The sequence below is a fragment of the Cryptomeria japonica genome, chromosome 10, assembly GCF_030272615.1.
Source record: "Cryptomeria japonica chromosome 10, Sugi_1.0, whole genome shotgun sequence".
Taxonomy (NCBI): domain Eukaryota; kingdom Viridiplantae; phylum Streptophyta; class Pinopsida; order Cupressales; family Cupressaceae; genus Cryptomeria; species Cryptomeria japonica.
Genome location: NC_081414.1, coordinates 803,114,197 through 803,128,329, shown reverse-complemented (window position 1 = coordinate 803,128,329; position 14,133 = coordinate 803,114,197). Strand labels below are relative to the sequence as shown.

Below are 14,133 nucleotides of genomic sequence, written 5' to 3'. Positions count from 1 at the left end.
AGTCATCAAAGAGCATTGTCACATACCCTTCATAGTATGTCCATTCAATATTATAAAGCACACATGATCTTAATCATCACCACATACTTGTTTGTTGAACAATTATTGTTCCAAAGCCATTGAATTGATCTAACTAGAGGCTTATCAAAGAATAATAAATCCTTAACTAACAAGTTTTCAAATTGTGTCTATAAACACCACCCTTATCTAGGTACAACAAATCAATCATATTTATTTAAGTCATCAATTATTTGCTAGTTCAATTATGTGAATCCATATTTTATTATGCATGTCACATTAGCTTCGTAAGTTTGGATTTGAAGCAGAGTGCAGTATAACCAAATTATAACTTCTAAATACCGTATATTTAATACCACGTGTATTATTCCCATCCCAACTTGAAATCCTAAACTTTTATAATTTTTTCTAGAAAAAGCTTTTATTTTCATTAAAAATTATAAATCTCTACAAGGATTAAAATTGATACATAGGAAGAGAAGCACCCACGAGAAAGCAACAAATTGTTTATTTATACACAGGCGCTTGCCAGATGCGTCGAACTCTGCAGAACAGGAAAAATGGCGGAAACAATACATAAAACGACACACAGGACAGTTGTTCCAAGCAAGAATGTATGCAAAAGATTAAGGAAGGGCGTAAACAGCAGAATGCCGGCTGTTCACGCTTACACGCACATCTGGATAAAATATGAATATTATTGTGGATTAATGCTTTTGGGAGAAGTGGATGATCCTGCAAATGGAGGCAGCGGCGCCGCCTGCGGAGGCGGCGACATGCGGTGGAGGCGGCAGCGAAACGATCCCGCGTGCTTCGTAGGCGCGCATACACAGGTTTTTATTCCTGTATTTGTCAGCGAATCAGCCGACCATGACCTCTTCATCCACATCCCCAATTCTTTCAGGCGCACAGCCTGTGAATTTTCCTGTTTTGCCTCCAATGCCAGAAGATCCGAGGTACTCATTTCCCCTGTAAAGAAACACAAAATCTTTAAAAATTTAACGAAATATTGTAAAGAAACACAAAATCTTTAAAAATTTAACGAAATATTGTAAAGAAACACAGGAGATTTAAAAAATTCAACGAATTATTGTAAAGAAACATAACAGATTTAAAGTATTTAACGAAATATTGTGAAGAACACAAAATCTTTAAAACATTTAACGAAACAATGTAGATAAACGCAAAGGCTTTAAAAAAATTAAAGAACTGTAGAGAAAATCTGTAATCGTAAGGAAGATCGAACCTTGCAATTATTGGATCGACTAGGGTCAGGGTTTTGAGAAGAATTCAGGAGCAATCAACGGAAATCAAGAATAAATATGAATAATTCGGCTCTGCGATTCGATCAGCGAAGCGGCAAACTGGATTACCTTGCGAGATTGTTGAATTTAAAGGCCCGAGGTTGCCGGGAATAATTTCCGCCATTCATGCCGCGGTGCCGTCGGCATAGTCGGGGTAAATTCTGTACTCTGCTTTCCTGTCTGTGACTTGAAACAATCAAAGTCAAATTAGGAAAATTCATGATTTTCGAGGTCACTGATTACCACATTGGCCCAAAGGAGGAGGAAGAAAGAAGCTCCGATAATGGTAATGGTAAATTGGTAAATTCTGTTTACTTGAAATCTGTATTTTTTTTGGGTTTGGGAGGTGGGAACGCAAAGATTCCTGGTTTTGGTGTTGTATTAACTTGCTGTATTCTTATTTTGAGGGCGAGGTCTCCTTTTCACAAATATTTTGTTTCAGTCAAACCTGATTTTATTTGGGAAAGCCGCCTATTAGAAAGGGTCTTATTCAATTTCTCTACTTTGGCTTTTAAAACGTGTTTTTGGTTTTGCTAAATTTATAAATTATTTTGAATACTTTTGAATAAGTTTATTAGGTATAGGGATAGGGTCTTTTTAAATTTATATTATTTTGAACAAGTTTATTAGGCATCAAAATTTTGATAAATGTAAGGTTTTATTAAATTTATATTGTGTTCAACAGTTTTGACTAGGTTTATTAGGGATTGTGACATCACAAAAAAGTTGTGATTGTGTTGTGGGTGATTTTGATGGAATAGATACCCTTTAGGGTAGGTCTCCATGGGACTGATCTTTTTTTAGTGTCATTTTTTTCAATAAGTCTTTTTATTTCTAGCCTTCCCAAAGCTTATTTTTAATTTTTAAGAAGTGGTTCCACTAAATTCTCGTAATTACAAATGGCATGGGAAGTAGAAATTGCTCTTAAAGAGAATGGGGACATAGGATTAGTCCTTGACCAATCAACTTTGATATCATACTCTTAATGGCTAAATTGTGAATGACAATTTTATATCCCATCCCACAAAAAGTGATATATACGTGTCTTTTTATAGGCCAAAATTTATCTTTGATCAATGAATTTTGTGATGTTTAAGAATAAGAGACTTTAACTCTTAGTGGAAAATGTATCAGCTTAGTCCCATGCTTTCAATGGGTTGCAATAAAATTTGGGTTTGACATAAAACCTCTTATCAAATATTTTGAGCTTCTTATGTAGGAAGAATTGATTATTTTGTGGTCAAGAATAAGGGGTTTAATTGGTAGGGTCATATTTATGGTAATGCACGAACTATTTTTTTTTTTAAACAATTTATACACTTGTTGATGTTGAATAAAAAGATAATGATACATATTCAACCTATTTTTTTGGCTCAATTATTTTTAGCTCAGGGTATCCTCACGACCCATCCAACGCCCAACTTGCCTTACCTTGGTCTTACTTACTACCAAGTTGGGGCCAAGAAGGGGCAAGTTGAAGCAAGACGAATCCCCTATGGATGCAAGCAAACACCCACAAACCACGTGCAGCAAAACTGAGCCTCATAGTCAAACATGAGACCAATGGAGAGCAAACCCATGGCCCAAGCCAACTCCTAATTGACTTTATTTAAAAAACATTAAAATAATATCAATTACTGAATTTTTAAACCAAAATCCACTCTTATATTTTACCACAAAATATCTAAAAACATAATATATCAATATTTGTGTGATGCTATAATTACTCAAATTCATTTTTTATTGAAACGTGATATAAATTACCCTTACTAAACTACGAACTTAAGCCCCATATTAATTAGAAACGTATAAACAATTTTAATCCATTAACTTACAAATTAAAACAAATATCTTAACTTTAAACATAAAATAATGAAACTTTAAAGCTATGCTTCCATCTTGTCAATGAAGACTTTTCTTAGGGGTTTTGTTTTAATCGAATAGATGCTTCGTATTTGTGTATTCAATTATTTGCTTTTGAAAATCTTAGCGTGCAAGTAAAGCGTATATTGATTGACATCTGACTTTAATATCAATGACTTGATATTGATTATTATTAAATCTGTAATACCTATCTTACGGCTTATACTTGTCTTTGCCACTTTCTTCTTTATTCTCTGCCCATTTATGGTTTGGACGCTCAACCATTCCTTACATATCCGAATATGACATTTTGATGTAAAAGTTAAACAAATATATTGTCAAGTGGGGGTTAAGATTTGATTGCATACATTTTAAGTTAAATTTACTAATTTAGTAGTGGTTCATATAGATTCATCTTTTATAATTACCAAATTTTTAGTTAGAATTATTACATTTAGATGATGTTTATAAAAGTTATCAAATTTTTAGTTAGAATTATTACATTTAGGTGATGTTTACAAAAGTCAAGTATAGGGCTTTCTAATAGATCATCCATCCTAGTTTTATTTATTGAGGTGAAGTATTAGGATTTCTTAAGAGGTATCCATCTTAGGATTACTCTAACTCAATGAGTTCTACATGGATCATTCATGTTCATGAGAGATGGGTTCATCTGAACCACTATTCATGAAATATGAATAAATTCATTTTACTTAAAATAAACATGGTAATAATGCATTATTTAAAAAATATATATATTGATCAATTATATTGTATATTTAGTTCATAATTTTAAAGACTTATAGTCCTACAATTCATCTAATCACATAATTGACCATTTTAGAATATAATTCTAAAATTTTCATCTAAAATAAACAATGTTACAATGTAGCATTCAATTTTAATTTTAAGATAATAAAGATGTTTTGATTCTAAACATTGCTTATACTTTAAAAATTAAGAGAAGGTACTATGTAAATTTGGATTTGTATAATAGCCCTATCAGTCTTTTAATTGATTATTCTTATACATTGCAATATGCTTTGATTGAATATAAAAGAAATTAGCGTAGTTGGTTAAGGGCTTGTCCTCCACCTCGAGAGGTTATAAGGGGGCTCACCCTATCAAAGAGTTGGGCTTCGGGTTGCTAGGATGCCTTGTCGATTCCTCTCAATTACTAAAAAAATGCTTTGATTGAAGATAAAAAAAATTGGATTGCTCTAAGGCATCTCTAATAAACTTTGTTTTCGGTTTTCCCTTTAAAACTTTGGATTTCTCTAGTTTCATCATTTCACGTTCTAATATATAGGTCTTTACACAAATTTCCCCCCTCTTTTGTAACATAGGGATTTTGCCTTTTAATGGGAGCACAAACTTCTAAGTTGCTTGTTAAAGTTTGTTAAAATTAATCAAGCATTACATGAAATATATATTGTTTTGGGTTTATTTTGATTTGGTTGTTTGTAATGTAATGATAAGTATATCAATGATGCAGTTTTTATTTAAAATTGTGAGAGGGAATGACCTAAGCGGTACTTTCCTCTGGTCCGCTATATAAAAAGGGTGTGACGAAAGTCATAGCCCAACCAATATTAACTTTTGTCATACTTTTCAATGTAAAAGGGGTTTAATACTCCAAGTAGGGTTGTTTGGATGCATGTAGGGTGTTGGTGACCCTGGATTGTGACTAAAAACCTTAGTAGTGGCCCACCTTATTTTGTTTAAACATCACGATAGCTGGTTTTCTCCCCAAGATACTCACCATAAGGCTCCCTATGAGACATAAATCCTCGGCTTAGCATAAGATTCTTGTAGCTTTCCGAGGAGAGGGTGATTGGATCATCCTTCCAGTCTTGGAGGCCCCTAGTTGTTTTCTCATGTAAAGAAAAAATAGTGTACACACCCATTAAGGTGTCCCTACATTTGAGTTGACGAAGATTCTAGGTTGTGGGTTGAAGTTATTACCGTGAGACCTTGACCTTAGGATTAAGAAGTGTTTGAAGTGTATTAGATTGTGTTTAAACCCATGGAAATTGGGTTGTTTCAGCCTACTGAACATACACATTGTGCTCATATTTGGATAGAAACACCTTCAGGCATTATGTCTTCTTTCCACAAAGACATCAACATTAAGATCTAGTCACATTTTCACAACTTCAAAAGCTTGGATTTGAGAAAATAATTTATTTTATCAAAAACACATCTATGTTCACTTCCAACGTGTATATGATCAGTATAGTTGCATCTGTGTTCATTTCCACACATTTTTGATACATATTGTCACGTTTGTTCAACTTGTTAGATTTGTGTGAATGTTGTCATTGATGTCAAACCCGGTAATCCAATTAGGATCAGATGTGGCATGTTGAGCAACAATGGAAGATAGGTATGTATATGATATGAAGTAGTAAGGTACATATGATCTACAAGAGTCATTTTCAGAAGATCCTCTTCTCTGGAATCTCATGTTTTCCTTATCATGGTTTGTATCCAATTCTGGTATCAGTTATATTAATCATATCAATTGCATTAGTTGTATTGTTATCTGAATGGTTATGTTGCATTATGATTTATGGTTCTATGTTCCAGAATCTATGGTATTTGTATCTTGAAGTTGGGAGTTGATGTGCTTGGAGTTTGTGCTTATGGGTCTGTATCTATGGGTCCAATAGACCCTTGTTTTGTTCTGGTAATTAAGGCATATGTTTCGGTAAATGAGGTATGTGAAGGAAGCATGTAGAAGATCAGTGAAGATCGACCTGTTTATCCTATTGTTGGTCGAGGGCTGTTTTGATAATGTGTTGATCCGAACAATGTATTATTGTGTAAATCATTTGCGCTTGGATGACATATTATCTTGGTGTATGTGCTTACTAGTGTGTGTGTGTATATATATATATATATATATATATAGATAGATAGATAGATAGATAGATAGATAGATAGATAGATAGATAGATAGATAGATAGATAGATAGATATTGATGTCATAAAAATGGGATTAGTGGACAATAAAGAAATCATGTTAGTAAACTTTCAACCATGAGCATAACATGAAAATGAATCCATTTCAAAGCATATCAAGAAAGATTAATAACAAAGCAAAGAGGAAAGTAAAGAACTAGACAAATATAATACTTCCTCCCTATGCTTGATGATGTTGGCTCTTCCTTGTTCCTCTCCCCTACAAGTCCCAAATGAGTGTAGCTCTCACCTTTTAGCACTATCCATGGATGCCATATGAAGATTCAAGATGGTTGTAAATGAAAACAAATGCTTATGCAAATGTAAAAGATTTGCTATGAGAAAGCTCCTCATTAATGTCTATGTGAATTTTACTATAATAACAATGCTCAAATGCTTTCCTCCTCTCTCTTTTGCTTGGGGAATGAGGTCCTTTATAGGGAAATTTTTGATTGAATAGCCAAGAATGAGTGGGCTTGTGAAGGATCAAGATTCATGGGTTTGGGATCCATGTGATGGTTTTCAACCCAATCCCATGATGGCAAGTGTCAACATGAGATGGCTTGAGAGGAGAGGGAAGAAGCATTAAATGCTTGAGAAGACATGAGGGTTACCCTAGGAGGGTTTCGTTAGGATTGAGTTAGTGGATAAAGCTTTTATCCAATGGATAAACTCTTGTGCAAGAGTTAATGGAGATAACCATGGTCAAAGCAATAAATGCTTGAAGAGACTCATGAGTTAAATGAGGGTTGAGTTAGAGGGAAAGTCTCTAACCATGTGGGGAAGTTGAGTTAACCATTAATGGCTATGTTAGAATATGGTTTAATGAATTAAATTAAATAAAATGAATAATTTATTTAATTAATAGAAGAAGAGGTTTAAGATGAGTTAATTAATCAATTTAATTAACTATTGATCGATGGTTAAATAACCAAATAAATACTAAATATTCATTCAATTAAGTGGACAAATTTGGGTGTCTACTTTTGCCCCTCTTTGAGACAGTATGGTTTATCACATCATTTCAAAGAAAAAAAAGTAAGCATAGTACATGCCCCAGTATCCACCAAGTTAGTGGTTAGGTATGCCCCCTCGAGAGATGGGACAAGATTTTAAAAATTTGGATGATCTGTCAAAAAATAGAAAGAAGTTAGGGGACAGTAGAATAGAGGAATTTAGAGGAAATGGCAAGAGAATGGACGAAAATGGGGGTAAAACGAAGAAATGACAAGCCTCAGAAGTATGCGGGGGTCACAGCGGTCACAGGGTGATGCAATAGTAGGCTATACATAGGGGAGAAGGGGTAAAACAATCCTCATTTGTACACGTGGCCATAGCAATCCAGAGCATCTGACAATGACCTGTGAAGCAGTGTAGGAGAGCAAAAATGGTGTTTCCCATTGCCAATCATCGATTAGAGCGCATCTGGATGTACCAACGACCAATAGAGTATGGTCCCTCGGTAAGTCTAGTTCTGACTTTTGCCTTTTGAGTTCATTTAGTGCATTAAATAGCTAGAGGAAAATGTCGGACGACAAAGGCGTTAAAACGTTGTTTTAGAGCTTTTGTTGTCTAAAGTAGCCATTTGTGCCGCAATGGTGCTTTTGTGCAGTGGTTTTAGTGTTATTGCCAATATAGCGCTTTGGTATAAGTGGTATAGCATTATTATTTTTGTATTTTTAGCGCGTTTGTTCGGTTGAATGAATGACGTAGTATAGCACATGTGTTGCGCATTGTAGCGCTTTTGATTTTTGTGAGCGCTTCTGTAGTTAAAAATAACGCGGTTGATTAGGGTAGCGCTTTTTTATGTTGGAAATAGTGTTGTTGATTGTGTTGTGGCGCTTTTGTCGCACTTTTTCCGGTAAGTGTAGAAGGATCGGTGTTGGTTTCCCCAAGTTGAATGTCAAATGGATAGTTGATAGCAACGGTTGCTTTTTTGCATGCGTAATAGTGACCTATGAGACTAAGTGAACCTGTTGAGACTAGGCAAGTGATGTAAATGTCTATTGGTAGTCTAGGTTCAGTAGTGAGTTGAGTTACCCAATGAGACTTAGATACTTTGAAAAATCATCCGATGATATCTAGGTAAGAGGCAATGTTGCATAGCAAAGATTATTGACAGTGTTTGTGTGATTTGTGGTTTGTGTAGGAGGATCACCTAGGGGTGTTGCAGATGCGTGAGAGGCATCTGGCCACACAACTCTTGCGAGATCAGTTGACAGTTCTGGAGATAGATTGTATATGTGCAGCAGGGTTATATGATATGATGCACCTACCCATGATTCAGATGAATCATGGATTACTGACAACGTTGCTCGAGTGATGGAACAACAAGACATGCTCCTTTCATTTGGCGATGGGAGAGATGACTGTGATGATACTACATATCCCGATTATTGGGGAGCTTGTTACGTATGACAGGGCGCTAGGTGAGGCGGCACTATGACGAGTATTCCCGTATCCGGATTTAGAGGTGTTTGATGGATCAGTTTTGTGGGAGACATAGTGGATTCATATGAGGCATTCCCAATAGTAGTATCAGGCATTATGGGAGGGCTACTATGTCCAGATCAGAGGTCGCATGGGCTTGCAGTGGGCTGGGGGTAGGTGATTGAGCGGATGATTGGTGGGGGCACCCGATATGCATGGAGACCATGTGTGTTGGTACATTTATACAGGGATTTACATGATGTTGTGTACCATGAGATTTCATCGCTGGGAGTAGGGATTACCTTACTTCATATCTGGGCATGGGAGCACTTGTTGATATCAAGGCCAATGTGTCTGAGGTTTAGGGCGATTGACCAACCCTATGTATATATGTATGGTGGTATGATGACACAACCCAGGCTAGGGAAGCTGGAGTACTGGCGCCGTGCATTGGATGAGTTAGATATAGTGATATGGCACCCCTACCGGGGGTGTAAGCAATGGGAGGATAATGCAGAGATGATGCCATCTGTGTTTATGGGGTGGTTCCTCATTGGACGGACAACGTATGTGATAGAGAGGCATTTGTCAGGGCGGGTAATGAGATAGTTTGGGCATATACAGGGTTTGCCCTAAGGTTCAGGTGAGTATGCCAGAGTAGTATGAGATAGGTTTCAGTGGGGACCAGTATTATCCCACGAGCAGGCGGTAGCATAGTTTCAGACATCATAGGCTAGACCAAGGGCATACCGAGCAGAGGTTGCAAATGCGGGGGTGACAGAGGAGTATACACAGTATTGCACCGCTCATCCAATTCTACGGATCTCAGATCCTGCAGAGCCCATGCCACCATTCAAGGATGACAGAGCATCATGATAGGGGAGGAGGAGGAGATTAGGCAGGGATGGCGGAGATGGCAGGGGAGATGGAGGAGGTGGAGGTGGTGGGGGTGGGGGAGGTGGATTTAGAGGTAGATCAGGTGGAGGAGGATGATTATAGAGGAGAGGCAGAGGTGGGCAGCCGTTTCGACTGTCACAGGGTCCGTTGATATAGGGAGAAATGAGAGCAGGAGGGAGAGATGTCAGTGGTGGAGAGGGTGGTGATGAGACGATGGAGATGGGATAGGGAGGTGTAGGTGGGGGAGAGGGAGACCTATGAGATGTGGTGATATTATGGTTGCAGACTCGCTTGATAGCAGCCGACACGCACATCCAAAATTTAGAGGCACGATTGGAGGACAAAGATGCAAAGATTGCAACCAAGCATGTCCAGCTTTTTGCACAGGGGGTGGAGTTGACTGTACTTGTGCGAGAGAGAGATGATGCAGTGGATAGAGTGAGGGAGTTCTAGGATAGAGCGCGAGTTTTGGTGGGAGTACAGGGACAGGGTTAAATGAGGGAGATAATGAGGGAGATGCGATGAGAAGGGGAAGAATTTGATTAATGGTGGGGATTATATGAGTAGGTGGTACCGAGAAGTCAGCAAGCGATGAGCTATTCCCAGATGCAGCGGGCAAGATCAGAGCGGTCATAAAGGGGTTAGAGTAGTGGTGGTGTGATGGGTCCTCCTCGGCGAGATGGTGAGGGTGGTAGGGGAGTGGCATCTGGCCAGAGTGTCATTTGAGGTGCTTCTTGTGCATTGTTACATTGTTATTATACTGATACTTGGATGGCTCTTGGTAGCCGATATTTTGGACATCATTGTATTCTGATACATGTGTTCTTTTTTATGCGATATATGATGAGATCTCAGTTTTGTGGTGATGATATGATATGTATCCATGTGATGACATGATTTTCTTTATGTAGGATGATGATATGATTTATGTCTAGATATTTGATATGGAGATGTTTGCTTTCTAGATGTACATGTGGATATAGGTTTAATAGATTTATGATGTTTTTGTAATGATATTAATGTGATGAAATGATAATGATTTATGCTAAATGATGAGATTAGATAATGAATAATGATATTTGATAGATAATACTGTATATGTTGAAATAATGAGATAATTATATGGATGACATGAGTAAACTATGTATTTTTAAGATGTACTTAATGAATCTAAATGAATGAAATTATTACAAAAATGTCATGCATGTTTTTAAATGAATGCACTAAATGGATAAATGAATGTACTTTATGAAAAATAAACAAATACACTTAAATGAATGAATGAACGTACTTTAATAAATAAATGAAACTAAATGATAATGAATGCACTTTAATTAATAAAATGAAACTAAATGATAATGAATGCACTTAAATGAATAAAATACAACTAAATGATAATGCCATTCCTACATGATATATAAATGTCAAGTTGGTTGGAAAATGCAGATATAGAATGGAGATGTGAGATGATGTATCAGAAAAAATTCATCGTGATTGTACCCAAGACAAGGTTTATATGCTTAGCTTTCTCATAAAAACCTAAATTAATTGCATGCGAGCAACATATATGAACAATGAATGAACAAATGAATGGGTGATATCCAACGGAATATTATATAAACAGATAAGATGAAATGGTGATCCATGGCTAATTCACAGTGCTTAATTTTCATCATCGAGCATGGTAGTATCGATCTTGGCCGAGGTATCAGAAACCAAGGTTGAGCGTTTTATCTGTAAGAAAACATCACAGACAAGGAAAGTTCCCCTTCATCTTGGTTCATGTACAAATGGTTGAGGTATACGCTGTAGTCAGTAAGCCATAGTGATCCATGACTGTATTTTTGCATAGGATGGCATAGCTTAGTGAACTTCCCACGTAGACACCATTACTATATTCCCCAGAACTTCATTGGAACAATCCGCATACAACAAACAAACAAAGAAAAAGATATTAGGAACCATCCCGACTACTCTAATCACTTGTGGATATCCTGGAGTAGCGTAGGAACGTGATATAAATACAAAAAAATTGACCATATGCTTATCAGCCAAACAAAATTTTCTTGTCAAAGAAAATATTACCATGTCTTGTTTGTGAGGAAGGATGCATCCTTGTGAAGACGGCTGTGTGCAGATGTGTGATTTGTTGGTTGATTTTGATAGATGGTTAGTGTTTAAGGAGTTTCAAAATGTTGATTTCATGACTGTTGTGATGTGTATGTACAAGGAATAATATACTTTGAAATGTTTTTGATTGATTTTGATATTTTTGTCATGTTTTTTGGATTTTTTGAATGTTGTGAATGTTTTTGGTATTATCTTTAGGGCATTTTGCAAATGTTTTTGGTATTATTTTAGTATATTTTGGAATGAGCAACTTAATGAATCACAAGCATGGAGAATCCACTCCCATCAGTAGGTTGAGAACATTGCCCCTAGTTAAGTGTCGGTATGAAAGCGTGACATGGGACACATGAGGCAATAACCTTGATTGTAGATCAATAACAAGCCATGGTATAAATGATGGGTGAATGGATGCAATGGATGTGATCGCAACAAGTCAGAAAGACAATGGAGCCATAGCCTTTATGAATGGCACCTGTTTACCAGGTTTTCACCAGCGTACTTACCCAAGGTGCCACCATAGTGGTTTTCACCATTTGGATGAATGTTTTTTCTTGATTATTTTCTTGATTGTTTTTATTTTTTGGTATTTTGTTCGGGATTTTTTTTGAATGCTTTTGGTATTTTCTGATATTTGATGAGCCTGATGCTCTGCACAACCTATGTATGAAACTTTTTAAGATGCATTTTGTTGACCAGATCTGTTAGTGGTTCTCCTTCTAAAGTTGCTAACTGATATACCCCATAACCAAAGACGACAGTGATGACATATGGACCCAGCCAATTGGATTCAAATTTGCCATGTTTTTCTTTGTTCAGTTGATTGTGAGAGTTCTCCTTGAGAATAAGATCTCCTAATCCAAATGTGTGAGGTTTGACCCTATGATTGTAGCTTCTGCTCATGCCCTGCTCATAGGCTCTTAGGTGATTGTAGGCAGCTTGTCACTTTTCATCCAGCAGTTCCAAGTCCTAAAGATGTGAGACTTGATATTCTTCATCATTTATTATATTGTGCAAGGAGACCTTTAGAGATGGTAATTCAACCTCAATAGGTAAGATGGCTTCTACTTCATAAACCAGTGAGTAAACAGTTGCGCTTGTAGGGGTTCGAATGCTAATTTGATATGCCCATAGTATTGGATTCAAACAAATGTGCCAATCATGACCAACATCATTGACTTCTTTTTGAGAATCCTCAATATATTCTTATTGGATGCTTCTGCTTGACCATTGCCTTGTGGGTAATATGGGGTGGAAAAACGGTGTTGGATATGAAACTTCTCACAGAGTTCACATACATCTTGATTTTTGAAAGGGAGCTCTTTATCTATGATGATGGACATGGGTACACCATATCGACAGATGATGTAATTGAGGATGAATGAGACAATCTGATTGTTGGTGACTTAGGTGAGTGGAATGACTTCTATCCACTTGGTGAAGTACTATGTGGCAGTAATGATAAATTTATGACCGTTGGATGAAGATGGATCGATTTTACCCACAAGGTCAAGTCCCCACTGACAAAACGGTCATGGTGTGATGATAGGTTGTAATTCTTGCATCGGGGCATGTATCAGATCTCTGTGAACTTGGCACTTCTTGCACTTTTTGACAAAGTAGTAGAAGTCTTTTTCCATGGAGGGCCAATAGTATCCTGCCTACATGATCTTTTTAGCCAATGAAGGGCCACTTGAATGAGCTCCACAGATACCTTCTGTACTTCCTCTAATGTTGTGGTCACATCACCTTGCTCTAGACATCAGAGGAGGTACCATTGAGACCTCGTTGGTATAGGGTTTCAGTAATGATGGTGTATCGAGAGGATTGACATATGAAGATTTTTTGTTGATTGTTGGATTGGTTAGGAGGAAGGATTTGATCATGTAAATAGTCATAAAATTCACCATACCATGGGGAATTGGTACCAATGAGTTGACAAACCATCTCGGATTTTGGGATATCATAAACAAGGATCCAAAGTTTTTCAACTAAGAACTCATAGCGTGTGGATTTCTGTTGAAGATCAAGGAGAGAGGCTATTGTAGCAATTGCATCTGCAACTCTATTCTGGTCTCAAAGAATCTGCTCAAAAGTGATAGTTGTGAATAGTTCTTTGAAGCTATCAACCATTTTCTTGTAAGGCATGAGCTTATCATCCTTAGTTTGGTATTCATCATTGACTTGTCGGATTACCAGTTGTGAATCGCCATAGACCTGTAGCTCTTTTAAGTTCCACTGTATAGCCATGTGTAGTCCTATGATCAAGCCTTCATATTCTACTATGTTGTTGGTGCATAGGAATGTAAGATGATATGATTTTGGAATGCTATCACCTTGAGGTGTGATAAAGAGAATGCCAGCTCTTGAACCATGTCTAGTGTATGAGCCATCAAAATATAACTCACATTGTTGTGCTGGCATAACTGTGAAAATATCCTCATCTGGAAAATTGAAAATGAGAGGATGGTCACCTGTGAGTAGTGCTTCAGATAGCTGATATGCAATAACTTGTCCTTTGATGGCCTTG

General features: G+C 36.9%; 1 long non-coding RNA gene across 1 annotated transcript; it reads right to left on the bottom strand.

The window, feature by feature from the left end:
* Positions 1-508: 508 nt before the first annotated feature.
* Positions 509-1,779, bottom strand: LOC131859443 (uncharacterized). The gene is made up of 2 exons (XR_009359143.1): positions 1,265-1,779; positions 509-987 (listed from the first exon to the last, which is right to left on the bottom strand). It is a non-coding gene; the product is annotated as an uncharacterized LOC131859443 (long non-coding RNA).
* Between the last annotated feature and the right edge of the window lie 12,354 nt (positions 1,780-14,133).